Genomic DNA, 6,915 nt, shown 5'->3' on the forward strand with positions numbered 1-6,915 from the left:
GTAGTTGTTGAGGGTTTGCTAAGCTGTTGAACCAATTGCAGTGACAATCTCCAATGACATAGAAGAGGAAAACATGGGAGACCGCAGCTGCCTTGTTTGTTGTTACATGGTGTACTGTTCAATCACAGTGCTGTCTTCCTAACAAAATCTAATGGCTCTAAGGAGAAACAAAATCTACAGAGACAAAATCGACCCAAATCCTCGGGGTGTAAAGTAGCTTATGTCCTCTTCATTATGGCAACTGTTTCTTCACCTCTGAGTGTAATTTCAAGTATTAACTCTGATTTATAAAGCGCTAAATGGTCTGTCCCGTAAAGAGCTTCTTGCTTCCTCTAGGAACAAAGATGAATTATTAAGTGTCTGGTCACTGACCTCAAAAGTAAAGCTGTGGAAATTTAGAGTACTGAAACTCATTGTGGGCATTTTTCAAGGAGCCTTTCAAATGGAGGGCCAAGTAGATGCATTGTGGAAGCAGTAGTTCGTACAGTGTGTCATTAAAGAAACGCAACAGGCTTTACACCTTAATGAAGAGTTCAGTCAATTAAGTTATAAATGTATAAAGTGAAACAGGAACACCAAATAGAAAAGATCATATAAAACTTCAATAAGCTTAGCTATTCATCAGTGTAGAACTAGATAAACCTGTTATGGATACTGTGTACCCATTCAGAAGAATCAGGGAATCTGGATATATTGGGATATAAAGAGCCTCAAAGTACAGCTTTAGATTTTTTAAAATGCAAAATAATAGATATATAATTAGTTTACTCATAATTTCTTTTAGAAGAAATGGACATCTATAAATATATGTGTAAACTTAGATAAGCATACTTTTAAAAAATGTCCTACAAGGAATAGGATGAGTTCATGCTAAGTTGCTTCAGCTGTGTCTGGCTCTTTGCAACCGTATGGACTATAGCCCGACAGGCTCCTTTGTCCATGGGATCTCTAGGCAAGAATCCTGGAGTGGGTTACCATGTCCTCCTCCAGGGCATTTTCCCAATCCAGGGATCAAACCTGTGTCTCCTGCATTGCAGATGGACTCTTTACTCCTGAGCTACCTGGGAAGCCCACTGTCCTTACTGAAGATCAATTTATCCAGTCTTCAGCCAGTAGAAGCCTCCTGAAGTTGGCTTCTGAGTCCATCTGATACAACCTCAGTAATCCTTGATAGCATCTTTGCTTTCTAGTATGACATGATATTACAAGATCATCTTGTATATTTTTTGCCCCAGACCAAGAACTGAGAATCTCTAGAGAGCACTGGTCCATTTTAGTGGGAAATAGTATTTAGAGACGGAGAAGACAATGGCACCCCACTCCAGTACTCTTGCCTGGGAAATCCCATGGATGGAGGAGCCTTGTAGGCTACAGTCCATGGCATTGCTAAGAGTCGGACACGACTGAGCGACTTCACTTTAACTTTTCACTTTTCACTTTCATGCATTGGAGGAGGAAATGGCAACCCACTCCAGTGTTCTTGCCTGGAGAATCCCAGGGACAGAGGAGCCTGGCAGGCTTTCGTCTATGGGGTCGCACAGAGTCAGACACTACTGACACGACTTAGCAGCAGCAGCAGTATTTAGAGAGCATGGTCTGGACACTAGTGCTTATTGCTGCTGGGTTGGTCATTTTTTCTAGGCTTTTTCAGGATATATATATATATATAAATATATTTAAGATAAAATATACATGTGTTGCAATTCAGATGTTTTTCTCAACCTCTTTGATCTTACATATTTATCTCTTATCATTGATACTGAAAATTTCAGTTTTCAAAACACTAGCATGATTATATAATAGTCTTGGAACAAAAATACCAACAGTGCTATTATACTGTTACTACTATAATATATGCTTACTATAATTAGCGAAAACTACTGTCCTTAGAGTCTATCCTGCTAAGAACATATAGTCAAACAACTGTGTTGTAAGAGTCATTTGAAATAGATCTGTAAGGTTATGCCATCAATTGGTTACATACTGAACTTCATTTGTTTCATTTAAATTTTGAGTTTTTTAGATTGTATTTTAAATTTTAATTTTGCTCGGTGATTGTGTAAAATGTTAACTTGGATCCAAAGTCAAGTCTATAAAACAATGCCTGCGTGCATGCTCAGTCGCTTCACTTGTATCTGACTCTTTGTGACCCTATGGACTGTAGCCCGCCAGGCTCCTCTGTCTATGAGGATTCTCCAGGCAAGGATACTGAAGTGGGTTGCCATGCCCACCTCCAGGGGATCTTCCTTACCCAGGGATCGAACCTGAATCTCTTATGTCTTCTGTATTGGCAGGTGGGTTCTTAACCACTAGCGCCACCTGGGAAGCCCATAAATTCAAAAATCTCTAGCTATTATGTCACTTGCCCTACAGGTAATCTTAAAATTTTTATGTTATGATTTTTCTTTCCTGTTTTTGATTTTTAATATAATCAAATGTATATTCTTAGAGCAATGGAAGCATTTAACTTAATATATCAAGGAGATCACAAGTAGTAAGATCCTAGTAGTGAGTAAAGATATTCTTTATTTCTTTTCATAGCATGTTTCATAACTTTTTGTCTTCTCTGAAGCTGATAATAATTGCTTTTCATTTAGCTTTTTTTTTTTTTTTTGAAGTTTGGGTTACTTTTCTAGATTTTTGACACTAATTTATCTTCACATGCTCCCTGGTTGTCTAAATCTTTTGTCAGTATATTTAAGCACATTGGGTACTCAATCAAGTTCATATTCTTGGATTCATTCTTCTGGAATCTGCTGCCTGCTCTAATCTGGATGAATGATTCCCCTGTCCTGCTGCACAATGCTATCCCATTCTCTATAATCTCCCTTCTTCAGCATCCTAGAATTTTCTCTTTTTATGGAGCAAAATTGCCTGCTTACTAAGTCTCCTGTCACCTTCTTTCTTGCTTTACTCCCTCATTTTAACTCACAGTTGAACTCCTTTAACTCATACTGTGATGAGGTTCATAATTCTTATTCACTGCTGCTGCTGCTACTGCTAAGTCACTTCAGTCGTGTCCGACTCTGTGTGACCCCATAGATGGCAGCCCACCAGGCCCCGCCGTCCCTGGGATTCTCCAGGCAAGAACACTGGAGTGGGTTGCCATTGCCTTCTCCAATTCATGAAAGTGAAAAGTGAAAGTGAAGTCGCTCAGTCGTGTCCGACTCTTAGCGACCCCATGGACTGCAGCCTACCAGGCTCCTCTGTCCATGGGATTTTCCAGGCAAGAGTGCTGGAGTGGGGTGCCATCGCCTTCTCCCTTATTCACTCTACCATCATCCAAAGATGAGATTTCAATGGAGCATCATTTGGATGACTTGTTCTTCCCTGGTGTGTCCCATGATATGCTTTCACATGGCTCTAAGTCATGTAACATATAAATGCTCCACAACCTGATTTAGATTCCACCCTTAGTCAAAAAGGGCATGACTGAAGGCTGTCTTCATGACTTAATCAACTGGAGAATCATTTGCTCCACGTTCAGATAGCTCTTTGCCTACTATGGGCTTCCCTGATATCCCAGTTGGTCAAGAATCCACCTGCAATGCAGGAGACCCTCCCTGGTTCAATTCCTGGGTTGGGAAGATCCCGTGGAAAAGGGAATGGCTACCCACTCCAGTATTCTTGGGCTTCCCTTGTGGCTCAGCTGGTAAAGAATCCGTTGCAGTGTGGGAGATCTAGGTTTGATCTCTGGGTTGGGAAGATCCCCTGGAGAAGGGAAAGGCTACCCACTCCAGTATTCTGGCCTGGAGAAGTCCACGGATTGTATAGTTCCATGGGGTCGCAAAGAGTCGGACACGACTGGGCGACTTTCACTTTCACATTGCCTACTGCACAGTAGTTTCTGATATAACAGAAGCAAAGCCTTGCAACAGACTAGAAAAACTTGCAAGTTGTTTTATGTACATAGTAGAGGCATGAAATGCAGCCTAAACAAAGGCTTGACTGTGTCCTCAGAGCATGATTGTTTGCATCAGGTTATCAGTGCACTTGTGGGGAAGATGGGAGTCTATGAAAGTTATGATATCGATATCTTGATGCTGATGGAGCTTGATTCTCTCATATAGGTAAATAAAATTCCCTGGATGAGTTTAAGATAATGAGGGGTATAAGCTACTTGCAATTATAGCAAGCAAGCAAGCAAACAGTAACACTAACAAAATCGTTGTTAAGTGACAGATGCATACATGCATGGATGCAGCAGGAAGAAGAGAAAAGCAGTTCTCTGGCAGGCTTTTGGTTATATATTTCAGTAACGTATAGGGTTTGTGGTTTATAACATCATCAGAGTTGTACAATAGCATTATATCCCTGAGAGTTGTGCAGTTATCTCTCCCTTTCTCTTTCTTTTCTTTGCATACAATGGGGGATCTAAGCCTGGATCCATGCCCTACCCAGGACATTTCCTCTTTGTGGCATGTGAGCCGTTACCAAGGCTAAGATTTACTGCTTTGGGGATCGGTTCAGAACAAATGTTCCAAACAGCCTTCCGCCTCAGGCAAGGTAATTTTGGACCAATTCAACAAGACTTCAAAGGAAGCCACCTACTACAATGCCTAAGGAGGATAAAGACCTGATTTAAATGAATGTATTGCAATTAGTGGGTATTTACTTTATATGTTGCCAAGTTTTGATAGTTTTCTTTAACCCTCAGGGAAATAATATATATGTCTACTTCTGGTGAGCTGAGGAAATGGGATATGTGCTTCCCAGAGAGACAGGTGTTGAGAATATACACAGATCTAAAGGAGAGAAAAGACAAAAAGTTCATGAAAGCCGGGGACAAAGAATAGATTCAATGCTTGTTTTGGGGAAAAAAATGTTAGTGTAAGGGGTATTTTCCCAGCATCTCCTTCCCTGAAAAAGAGACATTCCTTCTTCTACAAAATTCTGTCTTCTTTGCAAATAGCTTGTATTAACTAAGGAAAATAAGAAGGAGGCAACATTTAACATAGATAAATATGGAAAAACCACTTATCAATTAAAGGAGTCTTGGACCACCAAGCTGATTGAGGTACATCCTGAAGTGCTGTGAGTTTAATCCAATCATTCAGCATGAAGCATTCCAGCAGAAGAGGAAATTAAGGATTAAATGGCGGTGGAAGAATGTGAAAGTAAGACTCTGGATGCAGAGTCTGAGTGGACTTTAATCAAATCAAGCCAGAAACAGACCAGAATGGAAATCTGATCACCCAGTGTTCTTATAACCATGCCTAGAGTTTCATTGGAGATCTTACACTTGAAAGTGAGGTTTAGTGTAAGAATTGTTACAGGGAAAGACTAGAGTGTTCTCTTAGCATTTCTCATAGGAAGAATGAATGCTGAGAGAGACAGCCCCAAATTTAGTCAAGAAGTGCTGTCTGGAGACCTCTATATGGAGGTAAGGGGCAGGCAGAAGGAGCTACATGTCAGTTGTTCCCCAATCTGACTTATTTTGGCCCTAAAAAGATCTCAAAGAAAGGAAAAGCAAAGTATACTCACTCTAATCTGTGTTCCTATGTGTTTCCACAGTATCAGTTCAGTTCAGTTCAGTTCAGTCGCTCAACCATGTCCGACTCTTTGAGACACCATGAATCGAAGCACGCCAGACCTCTCTGTCCATCACCAACTCCCAGAGTTCACTCAAACTCAAGTCCATTGAGTCGGTGATGCCATCCAGCCATCTCATTCTCTGTCGTCCCCTTCTCCTCCTGCCCCCAATCCCTCCCAGCATCAGAGTCTTTTCCAATGAGTCAACTCTTTGCATGAGGTGGCCAACGTACTGGAGTTTCAGCTTTAGCATCATTCCTTCCAAAGAACACCCAGGACTGATCTCCTTTAGAATGGACTGGTTGGATCTCCTTGCAGTCCAAGGGACTCTCACAGTATACAACTGAGCAAATAATCATTCACAGCAAAATGGAATCAAAGACACTGGTAAAAAACAGATCTAAAGTTAGTAGAAATCTGTTAATAACACCTTACTCAAAATTTTTTTAAACTAACTTTTTTTATGTGACTTTTTAATTAGAATATTCTTTCTACTGTAGTAGTCTGAAACAAAACCTACAATCTCTTTGAGATATGCCTGTTCCCAACTCCAATCTAATCTAGCGATCCTGTTTCACCTGAGGGGTGAGAAAAACTGACTTTATTTTTTAAAAAATGTTTACTTAAATATCTGACTGCACTGGGTCTTAGTTGTGGCATGCAAGATCTTAAATCACTTGCCTGTGAACTCTCAGTTGCAGCATGTGGAATCTCGTTCCCTGACCAGTGATTGAACCTGGGCCCCCTGCATTAGAAGTGCAGAGTCTTAGCCACTGGACCACCAGGGAAGTCCCCCTTCTTCAGATTTAAAAATCTGATTTGTCTGGATAATTGCCAACCTTCCCTTCCATTGAAGTCAGAGCCATATACCACCATCATGTATAAAACCAACCTCTTCCTGAATTTTAGACTCAAACAAAATCATATTTTGATGTTTAAAATTTATCTGACAGATGAAAACACGTTCTAAAACTAGCCTGTATAAAAAAACTGCTCAAATCTCCTTTTGATAATGTTACTATCTTTTGCTATCTAAAACACATTTCCCCATCTTTATGACTGTGTTAGATATTCTGTGAGGCAGTTGATTGCTTTATGTTTGGTGGCACGTTTTCTTCTTGCTGTCCTGCAGCATTCTAGTTGGGACACTTTGCCATTGCCCCTGGATTTCTGGGATTTCTCAGACAATTGCTCTCTGGTTACCTGTGTTTTGAGGAAGTGGGGAAAAGAAAGAGAAACTCATTCAGGGGATGGCGAGTGAGGCTTCTGATGGCATTGAGACTATCTTAATCGATCTTAAACCATCTTGACATGTGCTAATGTTTGAAATGTAGGTGTCTTTTAGGTGTGTGGCCTGGCCTGTTCTCCCCTGCTGTTTACTTT

The 6,915-nt window shown here is 40.6% G+C and overlaps 1 non-coding gene across 1 annotated transcript; it reads right to left on the reverse strand.

The window, feature by feature from the left end:
- Positions 1–6,247: 6,247 nt before the first annotated feature.
- TRNAR-UCU lies at positions 6,248–6,320 on the reverse strand. The gene has a single exon. It is a non-coding gene; the product is annotated as a tRNA-Arg (tRNA).
- Between the last annotated feature and the right edge of the window lie 595 nt (positions 6,321–6,915).

The sequence above is a fragment of the Bison bison genome, unplaced genomic scaffold (assembly GCF_000754665.1).
Source record: "Bison bison bison isolate TAMUID 2011002044 unplaced genomic scaffold, Bison_UMD1.0 scf7180017864367, whole genome shotgun sequence".
NCBI classification, from domain to species: Eukaryota; Metazoa; Chordata; class Mammalia; order Artiodactyla; family Bovidae; genus Bison; species Bison bison.